Source organism: Rhinolophus sinicus, chromosome 11 (genome assembly GCF_057876585.1).
Source record: "Rhinolophus sinicus isolate RSI-liver-muscle chromosome 11, RSI-T2T, whole genome shotgun sequence".
In the NCBI taxonomy this organism is placed as follows: Eukaryota; Metazoa; Chordata; class Mammalia; order Chiroptera; family Rhinolophidae; genus Rhinolophus; species Rhinolophus sinicus.
The window spans coordinates 16079586-16104528 of NC_142511.1; the positions used below are offsets into that span (position 1 = coordinate 16079586).

The 24943-nt window shown below is 40.5% G+C and overlaps 1 long non-coding RNA gene across 13 annotated transcripts in view; it reads left to right on the forward strand.

Moving 5' to 3' along the window:
- The window catches only part of LOC109450593 (uncharacterized), a 209605-nt gene that overhangs the window by 6539 nt on the left and 178123 nt on the right, over positions 1-24943 (forward strand). For 11 of the 13 annotated variants that reach the window (XR_016022751.1, XR_012492955.2, XR_012492952.2 and 8 more), the window contains exons 2-3: positions 15674-15855; positions 24379-24490. This is a non-coding gene — a long non-coding RNA (uncharacterized LOC109450593). Of the gene's footprint in view, positions 1-15673; positions 15929-18694; positions 18779-24378; positions 24491-24943 lie in introns of all 13 variants that reach the window. The other 2 variants (XR_012492954.2, XR_012492957.2) reach the window with 2 other exon arrangements.

Consider the following 24943-nt stretch of genomic DNA (forward strand, 5'->3'; position numbering starts at 1 on the left):
TTCCAGAAAAAGATGGCATGACTGTATTTGAATAAATGTAGATTGCTATACATAAAAAAATAAAACATCCCCTGAAAATACGCCCTACTGCATCTTTTGGAGCAAAAATTATTATAACACCTGGTCTTATTTTCGGGGAAACACAGTACGTAAAACGCAACACTCAACAAATGACTACAGACTCACCCCAAGGTAATTAAGAGAAGAGGGCCCAGCCAAAGACAGCTGTGAGAAGTCAAAGAAAGCTAGGCCGAAAGGTGCCATCTCTGGCTGTGACTCTGTAGTAGTGTGAGGGAGGAAAGCCAGAGAAATGGAATGGGCTGAACCAGCAGAGAACAGATCAAGAAGGCTGACAGTGTTAGAATGGAGATGGCTGGGAGTGCTGTAAGTGGCTAATTAAACATCCCAAGGAAGGTGTTGTGCTGGTATCCTCAGAGGGCTGAAGATAAGTAATCATGGTGCATTGGTGGGGAAGGAAGAGATTACCAGCTTGGGGCATCCATAGGCCCAGCCCCTAGTGAATGAAAGCAGGGGTTGTGAGCAGGCCTGAATGAAGGACAGCCCTTTCACCCCCACAGGTGCCTATCCTCTGCAGGTTTGTGGATTTCTTTGGGCAGGTGGGGAGCTTCCTGCTCTCTGGCTTCCTGCTCTCTGGCTACTCTTTCTGTAGGGCTGGGAGGTGTGTGTCTGTGACTCTAGGAGACAAAACAAAGGACTTCCAGACAACTACAGAGAAACACTCATCTGGAGTCAAGCTGTAGGGAGACAGGTGACAATTTCTGGTTTCTTACTCCCAAGCACCCTCAAGGTGGAGGGAACACTTCTGCCTACACGTGTGGGGGAGAGGGCAGGGCAGAGGCTGAGAGGTGAACATTGCTGGTGGGGGACAGAGTATGTTGGAGCAGTGGGAAGGTGTGGGGGCATGGGAGAACAGGGTTCAGAAGGGAGTGTGTGTGGGGGTGATGGGTGGGGGTGAGGCGAGAGTATGCATAGATGAGGGGGTGGAGATGGGGGGAGTGGGTGTCCTGCAGAAGGTGAGAGGGGTGGTGGGCGTAGCACGTAGTTTGGGGGGGCAAGGGAGCAAAGTTAGGGGGAAAGTGCTGGGGTGAGAATTCGATTGGGGAAAGTATGTACCTAGACTTTGAAGAGGCTTGCATGCTAGCTAATCCCAAGTGGGCAGGAAGGTCTGGGACCTCCCATTGCTGCTGCAGCCTCTCTGACAGGACATGGGGTCTCTCCTGGGTGGCATGTGTGGTGGGGGAAAAAAGGGGGCCCTGAGGCCTGCCTGAGGAAGTGGGCCTCAATGCCTTCTAGGCTGCTCACTGCTCCCCTCTCTGATTGAGGCCAGCCCTTCCTGCCTACCCCCACCTGGCAGGGCCTCTCCCTGCAGTGCCTCCCCAGGCTCCACAAAGGTGGCCAGCTTCCTCCTCCCAGCCCCTCATCGCTTCCATCCCCACCCCAGCTGCAGGGTTGCTCCCTGACTCTGAGGTCCCCCGAGGTCCCATTCTTTTCCCTCAGGCATAAAGTGAGTTCACCCCTTCATATTCTCAACGCCAGTCTTCCAGTGGTGGTGCCTAGAGGGCAGTGGGGAGAGGGTGGAATGACATGACCCAAAGTTTGTCTCAGACATTGGAGTAATTCAGTTCTACACATGATTACTGTTTGCAAGACACTGCAAAGCATGGCAGTTGGTGACCCTGTTGAGAGAGCAGAGTGGACTGGAAGTTTTGGTTCTTAGCCAACGCATTGGACAGTTATTATCTGTGTTTGATTTAGTCAGGTTTCTGAAACCTCAATTTGGAGCACTAATCTAGGAGGATCTGGGTGAGGGGCCAAAGTGTCAACACGTCCTCTTTTCTCAATATTCCAAAGTGGTCTTTCAGGTGAGAATAGGGAAGGAGGCAACCAGGCATAGTGATAAGTGAGGGGGCTAAAAAAAATAATAATAATATTTTTCCTCCCACCATCTAAGTTTTTCCAGCTGGGCTAATAAATTAACCGAGACAGATTAACAGGAGAAAATCAAAATTTTAATTCACATACCGGGAATTCGCATAAGCATGAAAAGTCCAAAGAATGTGAGACAACATTGGGTATATATGACATTGGGACAAAGGAGAAAATATTTCAGAAGTGAGAATGGGCAATTTGCAGGTAGTTGAGGAAAAGTGGAACACACTTGGCAGGCAAATGCTGGTGAGGCAACCCAGAAACAATGGGCCTGGTGGATATCTAGCTAACAGGCCAGGCCTGAAGCCCCCTTATTAACCAAACTTAATTCAAACTTAATTCAGGCTAAGGCCAACATCCTAAGATTTCCTTCCTGAAGCAGGGTTTTCTGGCTGAATGTCTTGAGCAGGAAAGAGGGAAGGATCAAGGTTTCTTTCTGAGTCTTTGTTTAATAGCCAGCTGAAAATCAACATCCCAAAAAGCAGCCTCAGAGTGGCAAAACTTTGCTCCCCTTCGTAAACAATGATAGATCATCCTAGCATTTATTGAGCATTTCCTATGTCAGAACTATGCCAGATGCTTTGTCCTTGGCACTTCCATTAATTCCACAATACCACAGATTATAAGACACACCATCAATTTGAAAATGGCCTTTGTGAGAAAAGGAAAACACAGTGACCTTAAATGCACGATGGATTGCAAGACATTGATCTCAGTAATGAAATATGAGAAAAAGTGAAGACATGAAGTATGTTAAGTATAGTTCTCCCAGGATCCCTAATAACAATTACCCCAATTGTATGGATGAGTTCATGGAGGTTGGGGAAGATTTCATCACTTGCTCAAGACCACAAAGCCAGTCAGTAGCAGTTGGAGTTGGAACCCAGGTTTACCTGCGGTCAGAGCCAGAAAAATTTCTTCTAGGGCATTGGGCATTGTCGGCTTTTTCCCAGCCCTGGTTCTGTCTTGATCCTTTTACCATCAATACCTCCTCCCCTCCCCTCCACACTGTGGAGATTTCCAGGAGGAGAATATAATTCACTGGGGAGAAAGGTACAAAATAATCAAATTACATTGTTTTCAGATTCAAATATAGTCTTTAAAGGGTAAAACCCACACATGCCAGGTTTTGCTCTGCACTGCAGGAAGTCAGATGAATTCAAGGATCCCTGTATTGCTGAAAATAGAATTGTAAAAAAAAAAAAAAATAAGAGGGGTGGGGGGAGAAAGTGAAGGAAACTAATCCTATTAAACGTGGTAGCATGTTTTTGTGGCACGCAGGGAGAGATTAAGCACAGGAAAGAGGATAAGTACTGCTTCAGTTTCACTAAACTAATGTGACAACTTGTCATGGGGAATCTTTGCAGCTTGTTAGTAGATGACTAGCTGATTCAGAAGTGTTTTCTATCATTCCTTTTGTGTCGCCCATGAGTTTTTTGTGTTTTTTTTCTTTCAAATTTTCTTTCTTTTCCTGTTTCTTTCTTACCCATGCTGCTCTATTTTGCTTTCTAATCCCTCATGTCTCCTTCAAGTCAAAACATTTAGCTGGCTCTAATCAAGATTTGGTTTTGAAGGTGCCCCTTGACCCGGCCTTGCCCAAAGAAGCCCGGGTGGGACTGTTCTCCATCCTTAACCCTCGGTCTGTCCTGTGGCTTGAAAAACTAAGCTTCTGGCGAAACACTGTTATTTCAGATTTCATTTTTCTGCAGTCTTTCTCCTTTTCTTTTCATTTTTGTTTTTGTTTTATCCTCTCTTACTCTCTTTTTGCTTTTCACGTCTACACCTCTATTTCTTTTCTTACGTGCCTGTTTCCTCTCTTCTGTTTTCCTCTCTAATTTCCTTCTTTCTTCCCACTTTCTCTTTCATCTCTTTCCTAGAATTTCTTTTTCCTTTTTAATGAACTCCAATAACTCTCGTATTCTTTCTTTCCTTCAGATAAGACAGTTCAATTCCTGGAGAAAAGTTACGAACCCCTCATGCTGGTGGTTTGCATGTGGAATTCGCTCCTGGTGAAGGGGGCAATGTCGTGGAGAGGGGGCCCAGGGCCAGTGAACACAGACATGCAGGGAACAAAAGGCCGATCTAAATGAAGAGGAAACAAGAATTTTGGGCTTGGTCGCTGTCTTTCCAAAGCAGGTGTCTCGCTTGTTTGGAAATGTGGCTGACTGTCCCTTTCTCTTTTGCTTTGGCATCGCTCTCTCCCACCGTCCTCCCTCCTCCGCTCCAACTTTCCCCACTGGCTTACCACCAGAGACGAGATGTTGAGTCAATGGAAAAACAACATTCGCCAACATTAAAGGGAGACTGTTTAGAAAAGGAAGGCCCTGCTGAGGTGCAGAGGAAGCCTGTACATTAACACGGGCCACCTCTTATCTGGGGCAGCTGGGCCTGAGCTGCCTGCATTGCTTCCCTGGCTTTGCCAAGAGGCCTTCAGCAGAGAGGCTGCCTTGCAGGGTGGGGGGCTGATTCTTACCCTCAGACATCACTACACTTTTAGAGACAAAAAGTCATTACTTTTCTCCTCCCAGGGATTTCTTAGGAAAACCTGGACCAACAAGCAAAGTTCTGCAAAAGGGCAGCTCTTTTCTAGGTGTCCATCTCTGGACACTTCTCACCATGAACGTGGTCCCTCTCACTGCCAGTCCTTTTGAGGACTCTCAAGCACTGTAAGGACTGACCATTCTGACCTGAACGTGAATTATCGGGAAGGACAAGCTAGTGACCCAAAGGAGAAGAAGAAAAAAAGCATGTGGGTAGGTTCACCCTGGCTCAAAATTACTTACCGTTAAGTCTTGAGCCAGCTCCTGATGGAAAGATAAGGTAAACCCCTAATCAGTCAATAATTAACCGAAGCTCCATTAATGGTCCAGTCAACCAAATCCTGCTGACACCTTCAAGAACCCTGTTTGGGTAGGGGTAGTGGGGGGGGAGGCGGTTAGATGGAACCTTTCGATAGAAAGATCTATTTAGGCTGCCGTAGATCCAACTCAGCGATCATCATAAAAGGGGTGCTCATTCCTATGCCTGCCACTGAAATCTTTCCTTAGGTTAACTCCTTTGATAACTTCTGGAAATTTCACTTTTGGAAATTTCTCTCTCTCTCTTTCTCTCTCTCTCTTTATGTGTTGTGTGCAGAACAACTTGAAGACCCCTTCTGGTTCTAGGTCAGTTTGAATCGAACCCCAGATGTGTTGTGATTGTTACTATTTTATTCTTCCCAGAGGACCATTATATTCTCTGCCGGGCCTTGCTCATCTTAGTTTGTAGTTATTCCCAGTGTTTGTAGATGTTCCCGTTCCTCATTCCTCAGTATTAGCTCCTCTTGAATTTGTGATAAAAGCAGTAATGCTTTGTAAGTGATAAGGAACCATACAGCCTTACCAAAGCATGAAAATAAGCTTTGAATGTTACATTAGAAATTAAAAGATTAATAAATATTTGATTTTGATACTTCTGGTGGATCCAGTCCTTTTTTACATTTTACAGAAGCAAATTTTTAGGAAGGGGGCTTTGGTAGGCCTTAATTTTTTATTTTAATTTTAATTTTTTGTTTTGTTTTGCTTTGTTGTTGTTGTTCTGTACAGCACTTAGTGTGTTACCATGTGCTTGTAGTTATACTACTAGATGAGAAAAATTAGTATATTAAGTGTGATTTGAATTTTTCCTAAGGTCAAGTTGTAGGTCATGAACATATGCCAATGAATGAACTTTGATTCTTATTTTATCTGTGTAAGCCACTTGAAAAAAAATGTGTTCTTTTAGACACAAAAGGAATGAGGTATGACAGTGTAACTTGATAAGAATCCATCTCTATCACAGGAAAAAAAAAACAACACTCTCTTGTTTTGCTGCGAGGGTATCAGTAATGTTGTTCCTGTATGTTGAAGATGGTTCGTCCAGTTAACACTTCTGTTGGTTCCCCAGCTCAGCCTCTGTAATCACCATGTTATTCTCCTCTCCTCATAGGAGTCCGTAGTCTGGGTACTCAATTAATCTTTGGCTGTTTGGGGGAGTTGCCAATGAGTGGAAATTCTGCCAATGATCTGTGACACCCTTTTCAACAAACATTAATTGAGTGACATTTCTTTTTTCCCCAAATCACCCATCTGTCCTTTCTTCTGCAACTTTTGTGTTTCAAAAAGGTAGAAGGCAAGCTTCCTTTTGGTCCCACATTTGGCCTAAATAGACAATCCATGAATTACACAATATAATCTACTGTAGCCTTGTAAATAAGTCTGAAAGATTCACTAGCCTGAAGCAACATGTTAAATATAAAACCAATTAAATTCAGCCTTCTTTACTCTTTGCCCATCCAAACTTCTTGTTTTTTGAAAGCAGTCGGTAAATGGCTAGATTCAGTGTTGCTATACTCATAATTGTTTGGAGGTACACATGAAAGTAAGAAAGGTAAAGGAGAAATAGTGAGAAATTAAAAAAAATTAATCGTTATCAAGTTTGTAGGTAAACACATTTTGGATCCAGTATTCTTAGTTTTTATGCTATTTTTCAAAAAAATTGTTTTAAACATCCAAAGGAATCTCACTTATAAGTAAAGCAAAAGCACATACACCAAATTGTCTGTGGTCCTGTTGCTGAGATATCAAAATGAGGTTTTAAAAAATGGAACTGGCATCTATAGGTTGAAAGGCATTTATAATTATGCTAAAAATTTTTGAGTATCATACTGAAGATAGGAAAAGGTAAACCTTGAAATTGGCATGTTTAGTTACATTCACTATGAAAAAAACTGTTTATCCCTCAAGGATTTTTTAAGGAAAAGAAAACTCAATCTCCATCAATGAACAATATTTTTCTCCCCAAGGGATATTGATTTGAACATTGACTTCACAATGGGTGAATTATTTCCCTCAGATGACCCCCCACTATGAATGGTGAGGTGACATGTCTTTTATGAACCAATAAACATGTTATTTCTAGTATAGTAATCTCATCGGGGAGATTCCAACTTCTGAATTATGGTTGGTTTAGAATATTTCAGTTTTTGTACGTCTGTGTTAAATAGTTCTGTGGGATATATCCCAAGTTTAAAAAGCATTGTCTCTCATCTTTTTGCTTTTTTAAATGAGGTATAGCTTTTTCGATGCTTCTGAGGGAGAATCAGGCAGCAGTGAATAATTCTGCTTGCTCCTTATCGGCACGTCCTCTCAGCTTGTGCGTGGACCCATGACTCATGAGTAGTCGTATAAATGTCCTCATGACTCCCTTCCTCCCTTTATGTAACAGTACAATATCACTATCTCTAATTCTGAAAATGAACCAGATTTTCAGTTTACCAGAAATATTGTGGTAGGTGGAGATGAAGGAAAAAAAGAATGGGGAGTGTAGAATTCTTGTTACGTGAGTGATCATTCTTTAATTTATCTGTCATGTGTTTGCATTTGTGTATAATGTGTTTTCTTAAAGGGCACATTTAGAGTTTATATCAGATTGCCTTAGGCTTATTCATCCTTTAATTTATACCCCTATCATGTGCCAGACACTGGACTCAACGTTGGTGACACCAAGATAAATAAGATCCATCTGAGGCCCTTGAAGTATGGTTGGGAAGACATTAGGTGGGATAGTTATGAATGTCATACATTGACACAAGATATGTGAGGAGCTCTGAGGCTTATCTTTGTGACAATTAAGAGTCAAAGGAAGAGGTGAGCATAAGCAAGTAATTGGACTAGAGGCTCAGGAGAGGATAAGAAGTGAGTTCATGTCCCTGTGGCTTAGTGACAGAAATCTTAAACAAGTCCCTGCACCTCTCTGAGCCTTAGCTTCCTTATCTGCACATGGAGGATAATGGCGATATCTGCCTTATGATTGTTGTGAATATTAAATGAGAATGTATGAAAAGGCCTCAACACCATGCTTGGCACAAAATAGGCACTCAGTAAGCATTCACTGGAAAGGTATAATGACACTCTGTGACATTAATGTGACAAATATGTATTGGGTACCTACCACGTGTCACATCCTAGCACTGGGTTCTGGGCAGGAGACCGGTAATTTGACAGGAGGTGCCATGAAGGTGGAGTGAGGGATAAAATGACAGGCTCATACAAGGCATGGGGCAGACAAACTACATCTGTGCTTGGGAGTCTGAGGTAGTCTCTTACTGCTGGAACTCAGAGCACCAGGGAAGGCCTGGGTGAGGAAGAGGCAGCAAGGGTTTGTCCTGGCGGACCAAGAAGGACCTTGTAAGGCAGTGATGGTGTCAAAGCAGGAAATAGACCGGTGACATGTTCTTTTATGGTTTCTCATTCCCCTCTGACTTTACCATGGATGCACATTGTGTTTCTCTAGCTAGGGTATATTCTCCACAGGGACCAACATTCCCATCTTTTTGCTGTTGCCGCCCTCTCCATGTTGCCTGTTATAAAATGGTGCCTCTGCTACACACTCGATAAATATGGCCAGGTCTTCAAACTTCCCTCTTCTCCACATGCAGAAATACTCCAGTCATTTCTTATGCCCAGTTGATGTCAGAAAGCTTAGATTAAAATACTTAGTGTTTATTAGAGAGATTCATGATTGGGGAATTGTGATCCTGTTGCTCTTAAAACTCTTCATAGTGCTCTTAGGACAAAGTACAAAATCCTGCATGTGCCCTACAAGGTTTGGCATACTCTGGCTTCTGTCCACAGCTCCTGCTTCATCGCTGAAACTCTTTCCACTGTCCCCACATCTCCACATCACTGGGCTTTTTCCTGTGATTTCAACACCACAAGCCCCTGTATACATGTGCTGCCTCTCTTTGAAAGGGCAACCCCTTCTCCAGACAAACCCCTCTCTTTAGGGTCCACTTTAATATCTTTTGCTCAGGAAAGACCTCCCTCATTTTGTAGGGTAGAAACCCTAATGATACATGCTCATAACACCTACAGTTTTCCTTTATTCTGCCTATCCCAATTAAAATGAACAAGTTGTTTGAACATAAGCTTTATTCATCAAACAAATCATCTTTGAGCCCTTATAATGTGACCTAGATGTCAGGGATACCATACAGTAAGACTGTCTACGTCCCTGCCCACGGCACTTGTATTTCAGTAAGTGAGGCAATGAACAAGAAACAAATATAGATATGACAGGTAGAGATAACAAGTTAAGCTGGTGAAGGGGACACAGAAAACTGAAGATAAGTTGCAGATGATAAAGAGGGAAGGTCTCGTGGTTGTCTTTTTGAGGATAGAATTCCCAACACCCAACAGAGTGCCAGCTTCTAGAAAGTCCCTGACAAATATTGGCTGAATGAGAATCATAATAGTTCAAGTAGACCCAAAGGAGCGAAGGGCCATGGAGAACGCTGATGGGATTGTATAATTATGCTTATTTCTGCCCAGATTCCCAGACTGCATCTGGGACAATGTGGTCTGCGTGTTTACCCCACATCCAACATGAATCCACATCAAACCTAACTACCTGTTCAAGTTGATTACGGTCACACCTTTTGTGGGGTAACATTGCATACTTTCTTCTTCATTGCCAAGGGCAAACGAGCAACTGGTTGGTGAATGAAATAGTTATGCTTTGAAGCATTGGTGTTCTCATCAGTTTCTATTTATACTGACGATCAACTATTTCTCAGTGAGGAGGAGGACCATTTTTTTCTGTGATCTATGCGCTTCTAAATGACTAATGAAGTCAATCTGGACCTGGCAGATTTTGCCATGCCTTTGACAGACGTAGCATTCATGATGTTGTGTTAGTTCTCAGCTTGCTGGTCCCCTTGTTCCCATTACAATGATCTCATTATTGGCATTTTGTTTTCAAGTATTATCTTCCCCACTTTTCAGTGGGGAAATCCGTGCTTTTGTGTAGCTTAAGTCCGAGACTTACCTTCTTAAAGGATATTTTGAAGATTAAACACCTTCTATTAGCTTTATTTTGTTTCAATTTTTGTGGAATCAGGGGAGAGGGGAATTCCTGCTGTCATAATTATCTTCTTTAGTTTGCATGAGAGAACTGGACTTTGGGGGTCAGTTTGAATTGAGATCCAGACAAGTTGGGTCCATTCTACGGACTTGGTTTAAAAAAAAAAAATTGAACATCATGAAGGAAATGAACAATAGAGATGGCTCCCTTCCTCTTTTCTGGACCAGAGTGCACCTCTTCTTTTGTGCTGTCACCTGGCCCTACTGCTCCTATGACACAGCCTCTCCCTGCACCAAGGCCCTTTCTCGTTCTATACTTCTATAGGACTCCATTGCTTTCTTTGTGCCTCTCTTTGGACAAGAAACACCAAAGTCCATACTCCAAGTTCCTTTTGGCTCTAATCCGAGCTATTTTGCTTTTGTCTACCCCCCTCACCGCCTCCCCCACCCCCGTCCCTGGCATCACTCTTTATCTCCACGACCAGATCCCAAACTCCCCAACAGAAAATCACATCGTTTCTATCTGCCATTAACCAGCTTCCTCAACCACCCCATGCACTAATAATGAGGTCTTCAAATCGTCACTGCTCACAGGATTGGTTAAGAAAAAGATTGGAGAGAAATGGAATACATCTCTATCTCCACACGGTTTCCGTCAGTCTTACCAATCTGTAGTTATATATTTATCTATCTTTTCACTTAGTGACTATAAGCCTCATACAGGCTGGGAAACGTGTCTGCTTTGTTGACCAGGGTTTGCCTAATGCTGGCCAGAGTAAAGATGTTTAATGAAGCTCTGTGGAATATGGGAGTGAATGGAAAGGAGAAGAAGCTTATTCAGAGGGGATTTCCGCTCACCCTAAAGAAGCGAAATAAAAGCAAACTTGGTGGTTTTTACTTAATTGTGGGCAAATTGATATGGACTGAGAAATTCAATGAACTGTATTCATCAATTTTTGTCTCTGGGGTAGAGTCATGAGACTGAGACCCAGAATTCTTGGTCCCACCCCTTTCGTGGCATTAAAAAAAAAAAAAAAGAACCTTGGCATATTACACCAACCAGATTTTTTTTTTCTTTGTCTCAAAGAAGGCCCAGCTGAACACTAGATTCCTCACCCGGTGCAACAATCAAAAATTCAGAAAACCTCAGCTGCCTCAGATGATGTCACAAAACCCTTAAGAATGCTCACTGCTGAGTTGGGCACAGGTCCAGGAAACACAATTCTTTCTGCCAGTTATTCAGGGTCTTTGACAGGTTAGGTGGTCTTTTTTCTTCTTACTCTTTTTTTTTTTTTTCATTCTCTTAAAAGGCAGTTCAGTTTACCTCTAAGCAAGACATTAGCTCTGGCTGCCCCAAATAACATTTTAATTGAAGTCTCAGTCCAAACAAATGCCCGGCCTCTTTATTAACCCCAACAGTGTAATTTTTCAACCTAAGACTGATTCAGGGGGAAACTGTCTCACTTAAACTGCCATGCAACGGAACATGGCAGTTTTCCTCAATCAGTCTCTTTTCTGACCTTAATTTGAACCTTAATTTCTTTTAACCATGTTCTCTTTATTAGCTGCTCATAGCCGTGGCACAATACTAATTTTCCTGTTTTTAGACTATCGGTTTACAGAGGTATTTCACTCCCCCTCGGTCCCCAGATGTAACCAAGATTTCATGGACCTTTTTGGGAAAGAGGAGGTAATACTTAATCTTAACCGTTTTTAGGTTCAGTAATTTAAATAGCTCCTTTGCACGATGTTCTATAGAATTTTAGCTTGTGTATTTTTGAGGTACATTAATGTTTATGTTCAAGAAAATCATACACTTAATTGTCAGAAAAAACTTAAAAAAACCTTTTAAATGATTTCAAAAGATTTTTCATCAACAGACAAGTCCATACTCATAAAATAAAGTAGAAACTAAGGTTATTATCTTATTAATTCAGACAAAAACAATACGTATGTTGAATTAGAAACCTCTAATCTTTTGGGGGAAACCTGAATTACCCAGAAAATTGCTTCAATTCCTTTCTTCATTTTTATGCTTAGACATAATCGATAAATAATGACAGAGAAAATAATTTTTTCTTACTTATACCTTCCTATTTTTTGACATTGGTAAAATGATCCAAATTAAAAAACAAAAAACAAACAAAAAAAAGCATCCTTTTCATTAACAATGAGAAAAATGTGTTTCTCTATTTGGAGTCTACCTTAATACACAAAACTATGTAGGGAGAAAAACAGCACTTATGATCATGTGCTCAATTAGATTTATTATACGTTTTTGTACTTTTTGGCATTAGCATGAAAGCATATTGGTTATTATTCTTTATAACCTAATTGGAGGCTTTGTATCTAGTTACCCCTCTGTTCTCTGCTTCATCTACTACCCTGTTTCCCCCAAAATAAGACCTAGCCAGACAATCAGCTCTAATGCGTCTTTTGGAGCGAAAATTAATATAAGACCCGATCTTATATTATTATATTATGTTATATTATATTATATTATATTATATTATATTATATTATATTATATTATATTATATTATAAAGACCTGGTCTTATATTATAATAAAATAAGACTGGGTCTAACATGAAGTTTTGCTCCAAAAGACGCATTAGAGCTGATGGTTTGGCTAGGTCTTATTTTTGGGGAAACACGGCAGTTTGTTGATTGCAAACATTACATTTCTGTGACTTTAAAGTCCTAGAACTAGGATTGTCATTGAAAGTTGGAGGTTCAGCCTGGTGTTTGGAAGGCAGGGACCATGTGCCCTCGGGTGAGAGGAGGTAGGCAGCTGGGAACAATTGTCTGTCCCCTGCAGTGTTCAATGGCATTAACAGCGTGTTGGCACGATAAACTTTGCCTTCATTTCATGGGCTCAAACAATTAGTGGGATTGAATCAGAGTTCTCCTGGATCATAGTTTATTACATGTTATTAAATTCCATTATTCAAGAAGTAGCTGCTCTGATTATAAAACTTCCCAACATTTCCTACAACGCCCCCATCTCCATTCCTTATGTATTTTCTGATACGTTTATCTTGTACTTCTCTGATAGACAAGTTTTGTTTTTTTGTTTTTTTTCTTTCCTTTCTCCTTCCCCTTGGTACTTATTTAAAGAGCTAAGGGCTAATTTGAAAATACATCTTTGAAAGGATAACAGAAATGAGATGTGAAAAAAAAAATGGATGAAGATTCTTAATTAGTCCATTATTTGACACGCACGATTTAACATGGTATGCTTAGCATTGTGCATTCCCCAAAAGAACAAGGCTCTTTTTTTTTTTTATCCCAAACTTTAACTCCCTCTCATTCATTATATCCCTTCTTGTCACTTTCCATTAGCTGATTGTGACATCCTTTGCTGGAAGGGCGAGCAAGCAGATTACTTCCAAACTGGTGTAAGTGACACTCAAAAGACTGGCCTAAAGGGGGTTCTGTGATAGCAACAAGCTCCTCAGCCCCTGGAGTTGGAGAATGTCATTTCAATAATATACTGGAATCTATTGTCACATCATTTTTGTAGCAACTTGTTAACTTCCCAGAACTGACAGGAATGGGTCTTTGCTGGAACGTATGCATTATACCATCGCATGTTATCACTGTTTCTGATAATAATAATAATTTATTGTGCCAATCCAATCCTTCTAACTAGCATCTTGCATTTTACAGATGAGGAAACTGAGGGTCAAAGTTAAATAGATTGTCTTGTGGTCATACAGCTAGCTGATAAGTAGCAGACTAAGCTTTTAATTGAGGTCTGGTGGACTCCAAGCTATGCCTCTTTCCATTAGAGCAGGCTACATGCATCGGACCAACTTCAAGGAAACTTAAGTGTGTCTCCCTAAATCTAAAGGGTAAAGAAATGATCAAAAGATGATTTAATTTAATGCATTGAGAGATATCGTCACTAGGCACTTCTAAATGGGGGTGAGGGATGACTGAATGAGTCAGCCAGGGTTCAAACACACATGGATAGATTGTGCTGACTGAGAAAACTAGAGACTCTGATGCTCTGATTAGATCAGCCCTGGAGATGTGAACTGTTACCCAGCCATCATCCCTGTCCCCTGCTATGCCTCCCCTACTCCCAAAAGTCCATCCTTGGGGACCATCCTCAGCCTTGGAAGGGGGTTGACCTGGGAAGAGTTGAATGATTGTGGATCAAAGATATATCCCCATCGGTCACAGACAACAGCAGACTCTGATATGAACAGCACCAGGACCAATCCTGCTGCCACTCAGACCCGCAGCCCAGCCTTTGGCCTCACATGGTCTTCTGCTCCTGAAAAAAAACAAGTTTTCTTCATTGATTAAATTTCAGCTTCGCTCCTTCATTAAGCAAGTTTTAGCTTCTTTTCCCAGTAACCTTTGAAACATTTTGATTATAAAATAGAAAATAGGGAAATACAGAGCAATGCACTAAATAAAAGTCACCTGTTATTCTACCACCAGGGGAAAATTGGTGGTTTCATGGTATATATCTTTCTAGTCTGGGCTATACGTACGCATACTAGGCAGTAAAATGTGGTGGATATAGGGATAGACTCTGAAATCAGACCACTCGTCTTTAAATCTAGACATGGTCACCTAACCTCTCTGGACCCGTTTTCTCATATGTAAAGTACTCCCACATAGAGTTGTGACCATGACCTAATACATGTGAGGTAGCTGGCCCGTGGGAATCACTTCATTCTACCTACCGTTACAGGCGTGACGATCCAGTGTTCTTGTCTTACTCGCTGTTTCTGACCATGCTCCAGGCTCCTTGATTCCAAGCCCATAGATAACTCCGTCTTCAGCTGTGATTCTGCCCCTTCTCAGTCCATGTACTTTGCCCAGCCTGTCCCTTACACCACATCAGTCATTTTCTAGGTCTCAATCCCTATCCATTTAGCCATACTCTTATATAAGCATCGCCAGCACCTTCTTCTTCTGCCTGATGGACATGTTTCTGCCCGGATGCCCTGCTTACCCTGCCTGGCACCAAGGCAAAGCCCCACCAGTCCTCCTTGTTCTCACCTGTCATGAACTCCTTGAAGTGAGCGCAGATGGAAGCCACATCAGAAGTCTGTGATGCTAAAGACAGGAGCAGTATCAACCCACAATTTTTGGACCTCTGGAATGTCAATGATGCACTAGGTTCCATATATATATATATATATATATATATATATATATATATATATATGTATGTATGTATATATGTATATATATATGTATATATATATGTATATATATATGTATATATATGTATATATGTATATATATACACATATATATGTATATATGTATATATGTGTGTATATATGTATATATATGTATAGATATACATATATATACACATATATACATACACAATATATATACACAATACAAGGGCAAGTGTATTTGTTTAAACCATTTTAAACATGAAAAAGAAGGATCTTAAAAATATTTTCTTTTTAAAAGCCCTCTGTTGTCAAGTCCATTTTCTCAGAGATCTCTTTGCACCACAGAGAAAAGAAAAAAAAAAAAAATATATATATATAAAATTATTGTTATGATTTTTTAACTGGGAGAGTGTAAGATCAGAGAGTGGACGGCCAGTGGCAAGCATGGAGGGAGGGGGATTACATTTAATGAAGCTGGGAGTTCACATGGACCTTTCATCCTTAAAAAAAAAAAAAAAAAAAAAAAAAAAAATGTTGATTTTACATGCCAAAGTCTTGAAAGGGGCTTGACGGCTCACGCCTTTGGTGTATTTTTCCAGATGGCAGATGCCATTTTGTGTTTTGCATAAACTGACTAAATTTGCTTGCTCTTTGTACTTATTTCAGAGGCAACCATTCTTTGCTTTCAATAGGACAGAAGCGCTCCTTGGCACTGGAACCCTCCTGGTCTGGTGAGGGAGGAACTACGGACTGTTCTGAGGATACACAGGCATCACCCAACACTTCCTCCGTTCAGACTGAGGAAAGAGCTTGGGCTGGGGCTTTGGATTCCCGTTACCTAAGGAGGATTCTGCCTGTGTGAACAAATCAGAGGGTAAGCTATGCTGAAGAACTTTCTAGAGTTATCCTTAGAATTTGCCCTTCTTATCTCCATGGAGGACAAATAGGTTCATTATGCTCTTATTTCAATTCCTCTATATCCTGCTAATTGCCAGTTGTGTGATCCTGTACCTTAATTCCTCTGTGCCTCAGTTTCAGCAAAAAAAAAAAAAAAAAAAAAAAAAAAAAAGAGGATATAATAACAAATAGCATGTGTCTCTTTGGATTGTTGTGATGATTCCATGGATTCTAAATCCATGTAAAGGATTTAACACGTACTCAAGAAATGTTGGTAATTATTATTGTTGTTGTGATTAATTTCCATGGGAATTTGCATGTTTTTCTTATTTTCTGCTGATTTGACCCTGCCCTACTCCCACCATCATTATGTTAATTCTTTGGGTAGTTTTTAATGGAAATAGAATGGTAATAAAGTGGTTAAGCTACAGGCTTTGCGGTCAGAATCAAGTTGAAGTTCTTAAAGTAACATTCAGTAGCTCAATGAATGACGTAATTTCTTCCAGCCTCAGTGTTTTCATCTTTAAAATAGGGATGATAATAACAAAACCTGCCTTGTAACATTTTTGAGACGATTAAATGAGACAATGCTTGAACAGTGTCTGGCAAGTAGATAAAGCATGTTATATTACTGCTATTATTTCTGCTCTTATCCTCAAAAGTGCCTCTAGAAGCTTGTCAAGGCTCTGGGGCTTTGGCTTCATGTCAGCTCCCCCACCAGAAAAAAGGGCAAACACAGAAATAGAAAGATGCTGTGAGGCCATGACTTTACGGTGACTCTGCCAAATTACGACACAGAATTGAAGGGTCGAGTCTTTCTCAACATGGATTTCAATTACAGTTAGGAAACTCACATTTCTGAGCAGGTGATTCCCCAACTCATGATACTGGGGATTACCCCAAACAGTAGCTAATGGGATAGGAACCAAAGCCTTATTCTTCTGTTCTACAGCCCCCGCCTCAATAAGGCATAGAGTGAGGTAGGTGGTGGGGAAGAAATAGTTACCTGTGCTGGTTACCAATCATAGAGGAATGTGGCATTTGCATATTGTAGAATATTCAACTTTCACCTTTTCAAAATGTATACTTACTCTTCCCTCAAACTGAAAATGGATGGACGTTGCATCTGTGAGTGAAAGAAAATCCCCTAAACAGTATAATTGTGTTATCAGACAGTTAAAACCTGTCTAGATCACTTTTGCCTTCCTCATCCAACCATGATGAGTGATCTCCATTAATAAATGAATAAAGAGAAAACAACTGAACACTTGAAACTTCTAGCCCAAAGCCAGCAGGAAACCTGAAAACATGGAAGAACATGGAACAAGGAAGCGTACAAAGCATCCACAATCTTGCAAATATTTTATTTGCCCTCCTAGATTTGTTTTGAACTCCCCCTTGCACTGCTATCACGTCTAAAGGAAGAATCATATGGGCTTTGAGTTGGAAGGAAAAGGCACAGAAATGACTTTTTTCTCAATTCTGACAAGAGGACAAACCCATCTTTTTCTCTTGACCTCTTGCCTAGAAATAGCTCAGAGAGTAGAATGCTACAATTAATGATCATTAACAGCAAAATAAGAGAGGAAAGTAAGATCAAACAGACAAAAGAAAGTGCATGTCAAAGAAAAAGGAGGAAAGTTGGAAAGAACAGGAGGAAGCTATATTATTAAAGTGGGGGAAAGCATATAATAGCAAAAAACAACCCTTCCCCCAAACCCCCAAAATTCCTAGTACTGCGGCAGAGATAGCTAGCTGGTCAATAAAGTTTTGTCCTCCCCTTCCACAGTGTGGCGTTCTTTAAGGGAAGCAATTGCTCAACCAGAGACCATATTTCCCAGCCTCTTTTGCAGTGATTTGGGACCATGTGGTTAGTTCTTTTCAGTGGAGTATGAGCTGAATTGAAGAGATGTGTGTCACTTTTGTTCTCAGTTAAGACTGTGTATAGTTTCTGTATTCTCCCCCCACCCACCACCATCACCCCGTCCTCTCTCTCCGTCTTCTGGCTGGACAACCTTGATGTCACCCATATAGAGAAGCTGTAGAACTATTACGTGACAGGAACCTGGATCCCTGAATGACTGTTTGAAAGAGCCCAGCCAGGACAGCTGCCCAATCAGGAATATCCACATTAGGCTCTTTGTGAGTGAGAAATAAACTAATATATTTAGCCGCTGAGCTTTTTGAGATTGCTTGTTATATCAGCAAGCATCACTTAGCTTGACTAATGTAAAAATCGATACCAGAAGGGAGTTCTAGAAGCAGTTGCTTTTTCTTTTCATCTTTGCTTGAGAACCAGTTCATTTTTTCCCGATAATCCTCTTTTTCTTCTATTATCTTGTCAAAAGCAGCCAATAACCACCAACGCATGCTATTTTTCACCTACAAGCTCAAGAGTGACATGGTCGGACTTTCAAGTTATTAAAGGCAGTGGTCTCGCTGAGTGTTTTTCCACGTCATGATGTGGCTCTCCCGCCATCCAGCCGAATGCATCTGCTTACAACAACTTGACTACAAAGTCAATGTCACCTATTTTAGGGTTTTGTTACCAGACACCACACCTGGTACCAAATATAACAGTCTAGTTTAGTCAGAAAAATGGAAGCCCCTTGTGGTAGATACAAGGCCATGTGTTCACCAAACCATTTCTTCTCTCTGGGCACATGGGAAGACCATGGTCCCCTCTCCCTTGCAATTTAACTGGGGCCACAGGACCAATTCTTTGTAATGTAGTGTGAGCAGAAGTACTGTGCCATCTTTGGTCCAGGGAATTAAAAAGTATGTGTGTTTTATCTGTGCTCTCTCCTCTTCCACAGGGATCTTGGATGATAGGTGTTCACTGTCTAGTGTAGCTACAAGACAGAAGCCATTCAGCCTACATCCTGAACAAGAAACAACCTGTATGTTTTTATACTATTTTGAGTTTGGGGGTTGTTTATTACCAAATTATACCTATCCTATTCTGACTTATATACTAGAAATATTACCATGAGAGAGGAATCTAGTGTAAGGAATGAGAAGTTTATAGAATCATTGGGAAAGCCAAGGAGTGAAGGTGAAGGAAGTTGTTACTACCTTTCAGGAAATCTGAAGTGAAGAAATCACTGCGACAGAGATAGCTAGCTGGTCAATGAAGTTTTATCCTCCCCTTCCACGGTGTAGAGTTCTTTAAGGGAAGCAATCGCTCAACCAGAGACCACATTTCCCAGCCTCTTTTGCAGTTATAGGTAGGGTGGCCAAGTTGCCACTGACGAGCTCAGCGGCTTGCCAGGACGGAAGGAGGTAATTCTCAGGAGGATGCTCAGAAGCGGACACCTTGTCCCATGTCTGCTGTCTACCACCACCCACATTCCTGCTTGTCGCTACTGATAGAGAACCAGGATGGTTTTTTTCCTTCCACCTTTCAAAGCTTGCGCCTCTCAGTGGCAGATTATGCCAAGAATCGTACCAGCAAGTGTGCCTGGCAAATGCACTTTCCAGGCTCTCAGACCATGTGGTACAGAGGGGAGCTTAGAAGGACAAAGATGGTGTTCACTGAGTTTCCACAAAAAAATGTCTGGCGCACTGATCCTTGCCCTTCCCATAGGAAATTCACTTGGTCATTCCTCCAGAATCCATTTTCTCTTGAAAGCCACATGAGGGCAGATCTTAAACTATTCTCTACCCTCGGTGCTAGACAATATCAGGCAATGCATTGAATTGATTTGAATGGGAGGACAACAGAATCAACAGCAAGTAAGAAAGTTCTCCCATGTGTTTAAGTCAGCTGTCAAGGACTCCTGTCCATAGAATCTGATAATTCTCCTTAATGACTGCCCTAGATTCTGCTCCAGCTTAAGCAATGTTTCTTTCTAGCCTGCTTAGAAGGACCGTGAAGAGCTTTACTCCTTGGCTTTCCCGGCTCAACAAATGTCCTGCCGGCACAGCCAGAAGGAGGCTTTGACAGTAGCCTGGTTTATTGGATCTATGGAGATTGTCAATCATATATACATATTTTTTGTTTTAAACTGCATTCTCAAGTTGGCTATGTAGAGTTAGTCAAATTATTTCTATATTTTGTTCATTTTGTTCAGAACATGACCTTTGTGGGATTTATGAATTCACTTTGGGGCAGGGTTTGAAGTATTCTCAGTGAAGAGGAGGTGGGGTGGGTTTGGATGTTAGGAAGGACCTGTCCAGCCATAAGGAAAGGGTCCTCATGAAAGGGAGGGCCAGACCCTGGTGTGATTTCATCTGAAAAGGCACAAAGTTAAAACTCAGTGGAAGATGAAAGACATCCTCTGGATATTTATTTTCCTCACCAAACAAGGGTAAGACCATCGTGCCTATGGTAAAAATAATGGTAGAGTGACTCAGACTTATTTACAACCATCAAAGAAATGAAAGATATGGATCATGTCACTAATTAATCTTTTTATCATTATAACGTGGTGACTGTGTCCAGCTGAAGAGTGCTGTGTGCATAATAGCACAATTATGGGGGATATGATGATGTAACCGCTGCCAGTGCCCAGCATTTAGCCTCCCTTTTCCATTCCCACCCACCCTGATCTCTGGCTATATTTAGTTGTTTTACACAGTGTACCTGGACCAAAGTCTATTTTACAAAATGAAAAGAATAGAGAGAATAGTGGAGTCTTCATAGAAAAATCAGGCTCCACAAAGTCTATTTCCCATGGTTACCCATGTTCCTTCTTGGTTGATATATTTTCTCCTACTTTGTACCTAGAATCATGGCTGAAACACAATCATGAGTTTACTTAGTACAAAGGGAAGTAGGGCATTGAGCAATCATCTAATGAATACAGTCAAGATGGTTAGTGAATCTGGAAAATTCCACTCTCAAAAAAATTACTTTCTCTACTCTGTAGCAGATTTCCTCTTGGCCTTAATTATCCACAGAGTTGTCCAATTTTCTGATAGTATTTACTGCTGTTGATATCACCTTAATAATTTATTTAATGGATTTCATTGGGTTTATTTGGGAATCCTTTATTCTAAGTGGCTTCTTTTATCAATTCATTTACTTAGTCAATAAATATAGAACTCTTTTCCAGTTATCTATTGCTATATAATAAACTGGTCAGAACCTAGTGATGAAATACAATAATTTATTATCATCACTCTTGGTTCTTGAAGTTGACAGGCTCAGTTGAGCAGTTTCACTTGGAGTGCCTCATATGGTGGCAGTCAGATGGCAGCTGAGGCTAGAGCCATCTAAAGGTTCTATGTCTGTTATAGGCATCATATATCTGTTATTGGGCTAGTCAGGAAACTCTCCATCCAAGTGGGTAATATGGGTGTCCTCAGAGCTTGTTGGTAATCGGCCTTCTTACCTTGTGACCAGCTTCCTCCAGCACAAGTGTTCTAAAAAGTTTGGGTAGGAGTTGCAAAGCCTCTTAAGACCTGGCCTTAGAAGTCATGCATATCACTTCTATCTTGTTTGTCAAAGTAGTCACTAGATTCTAGGAGTTAGAGAAATAGATTCCACCTCACTAGAACGGAATCGCTTGTGCATTCAGGAAGGAAAGAATTGATGGTTGTCATCTTAATGACAAGCTACAAAAAGCACCTACTATGTGACAGACACTAGGGTAAGTGCTGGGAAAAAGGGTTGAACAAAACAGGCACAGCCTCTGCCATTGTGGAGATTAAAACTTAGCTTAATTAACTTTAGTTTAACTTGACAATTTTTACAATCAACTACGAAACAGTAAATCTCAATATCAAGTATACTTGGTTATGAAGCTCGCAAACAGCTATTCTGATAATTTGTGGTCTGGTCATTTTGTTGGTAGCTGATGCATACCTATAACCAACTTGATGAGCAGTTTCATCCATGTATTCCTTAAAACATGGTCTGATCAAAACTGGAACATTCATCTGTGGCTTAACATGTTGAGTCCCTAGCTTGTTAAACTTATAAGAGGGACTATAAGAGGTGAAAAGTCAGAGTTTGTTCCTGATGAGCTTCCTCTTTTCAGCTATTATGATCCAGTGCAAGTGAAGCAACTTGTAACTATTGTAAAGCAAGAGGGGAACCCAGACTATACGGGATGAAATAGATAGGCAGCGTCTTTCAGTTTCCATCCAGAGAATTATCTTCTGGAGAGAACTATTTGATTATTTGCCTCAGTTTTCTTCTCCCTCATGTCCTTGAAGGAAGGCGAGCTATATTTGTTAAGTAAAAGGAGATTTCAGCACAGGAATGTTGACAGAAGAATTGGTGCTGTTCAGCAATTCTCAGGCCTTATCAATTTGGCATAGGTCATGTCCATTCAGTGGTAACAGCTAGGAGGGGTTGGGGGAAGGGGCTCATGATGACACAAGAGATACCTTGACATGTCAGAAACAAAGGTCAACACGTGAAAAGGTCCAAGGGCAGGCAGTATTCCTGAGCACACTTGTCAAGTTCCCAGCCATGAAACCAGTATCATATTGTGCCTTCTTGTGTCTACATATCTATGTTACCTCACATAGCATGAAAGGACATTATAGGGGATATTTTAAGTCAAACAACAACAATAATACATACTTTGCCTTAATTCCCTGGGTGTTTCAAACAAAACTAAATTTTGGCTTCATTGTCATATAACAAGTCTCCCCTATCAACCTATTAACTTTATAGCCCATGTTTCATCAATATGGATACTTTTCTCACCCTAGTGAATCTCATGTCCCCTGAGTACGATTTGCTAAATTAAACTTCTTTCCATTTCTCATGTCATTTATTTATGTGTCTGAAATGCCTGTCCCTACTTTCTCTGGAAATTCATAATAGACTTTAATTATATCCTACTCTTCTTTCGGCCAGCACATACTTATTCGATGTGTTTTGTATTAACGTTGTTCTTTTGTGCATACTGATAGATGTATCACTTTGTAACTTTTCATGGACACCTGATTTGCCCAACTAGATAGTAAACTGAATGGCAGGAGTTTCTCTACACACACACACACACACACACACACACACACACATACATATACATATACATATAAAATGTGTAGTGTATGATACATACATACACAGGAGGCATCTCTCAGCAGCTGATTGGCAAGCTCCATGCTGTACTTCCCTTTGTTTTTGTAGGTTAAAATCAAGCAAATGACTTTATAATTACCTGATAAATGAGATCAATACATATGTCTAGTGGATTATTCAGATTGTTAAAGCACCTCAACTTCATAGTCACAAAGATGGAAAAAAAAGTCTAGATTATTGCTCATCTGGGAAAATTCTTTTCGTAAATTCATGACAAATGTAAGTTCTTGAGCTATGTAAGTACTTGTGATTGATTATTTGGGGCAAAACAGATTTCTTTTTTTTCTTGAATGAACAATAGAAGTCTTACTCCTCAACGTGAGTCTACCTACCAGGCATTTAAATTTCCATGTCAGCCCTGTGGGAGATTATCAAGGTGTTTTTATTATTATTATTGGTCAGGAGAAAGCCACAAGCATGGCTTGGAGGACTCACATCCTTCCTCTATCATATCTAAGTATCTCCTTGCACTGATTCCGTAAATGAACATATAATTTAAGAAGAAATTTAGGGTTGGCCTCAGGAAAAATTGTAGCCAACACATCATCACCACTCTTCCCTCTTCTAAACAATTTGCTGTCTCTAAAACTATTTTATATGCAAAATTTGGTGCTGTCCATGCCTATTCACTAGATAAGGGACATACCCACTTGTCTGATTTCAGGGCCACCAGAAAACATTTCCATCTTCCAAATATCACAAATTGTCTTGCTATGCCTGATAATGCATTAACATGAAATAAAGCTTTCTTATCATAATTAGGTGCGTACTTAAAATTTGAATCCTGAGGGAAGCATTAATATAATGATGAGTCCTTATTCACATAAGATGATAACAACTGACAGCAGATCTTTTCTTACAAACAGGATTCGATTCGGGCAAGGTGGTGATTGAGTTTGAGAGAATGGCAGGTCGCTGCATTCTTAAAGCAGTGGGTTTGGAAGTAGGATATCCACACCCCATGGAGAATTCAAATGATCCAGTGTAGAAAGAAGACATTAAATCTTTTATTTCTTTTAATTTTTTTTATTTAATCTTAAATAAAGAAATTTTGGTGTGTATATTTTTGATGCACACAATACAGTAACACATATGTAATTCATGAGTAAAAATACACAAACTGGATAGGCCTTAAATTTTTTTATGGATTAGAAGTTTAGAAACCACTGCTTACAAAGGATGAATGTGGATAAAAACTTCATGATGCTACACAGAGGAGCACGAAATAGTTACAGAACAAGTGTTTGCAACCTCAGAATTCTGACTCTAGTTATTACTGATTTCAGTTATTTGATCAATAGGGAGTTTACTAACTGTCAACGTGACTCTAGGACAGTCCCTTTTAAGATGTCCAGAAATTGCTCAATTTTAGGATGTTGACCAAAGAAAGTAGATTTTAATCATGTTTTTTTTTTTTTTTTTTTTTTTTTTTTTTTTCCGTTTTGTTTTCTCAAGGGTCCCACGGGAACAGAAACTTTTGAGGGAGTTTACTGTTTGTGCAAGATGACTGGTTGGGTAAAGAAGTCCAAAGTTGATTATCTGCAGAACAAATAAAGCCTGGGCAAAGGTAACTGAAATGGATGTCTCCCACCTTGTCCTTTCAGCGTGTCTAAGGGGATGTTTGCGCCAATGATTGCATAATCGAGAGCCTAATCTATGCATGTGAAAAGGAGTGGAGGTGCACTGTAGACTCCTACTGGTTAAAAATGATCACTGACTTTTATTACTCTTAGTTCGGTGGGCAATTGATGGTGGTGCCTATACAAAAATCATTTAAAAAAATCTATTTGTTGATGAGATATTTCTAAATATCCAGGTTTTGTTTGTCAGACAGCATTGGAGTGGCTGAATTAGAATTTTCATTCTCCTTCCCCAAACGTAGACAAAACACAACTCTAGGCCCATACTAAAATAAGTTTACTAATTCATGGCTATGTAGTCTGAACTTTCAGTGTTTTTTTTTTGTTTTTATTGGGGAAGGGGAACAGGACTTTTATTGGGGAACAGTGTGTACTTCCAG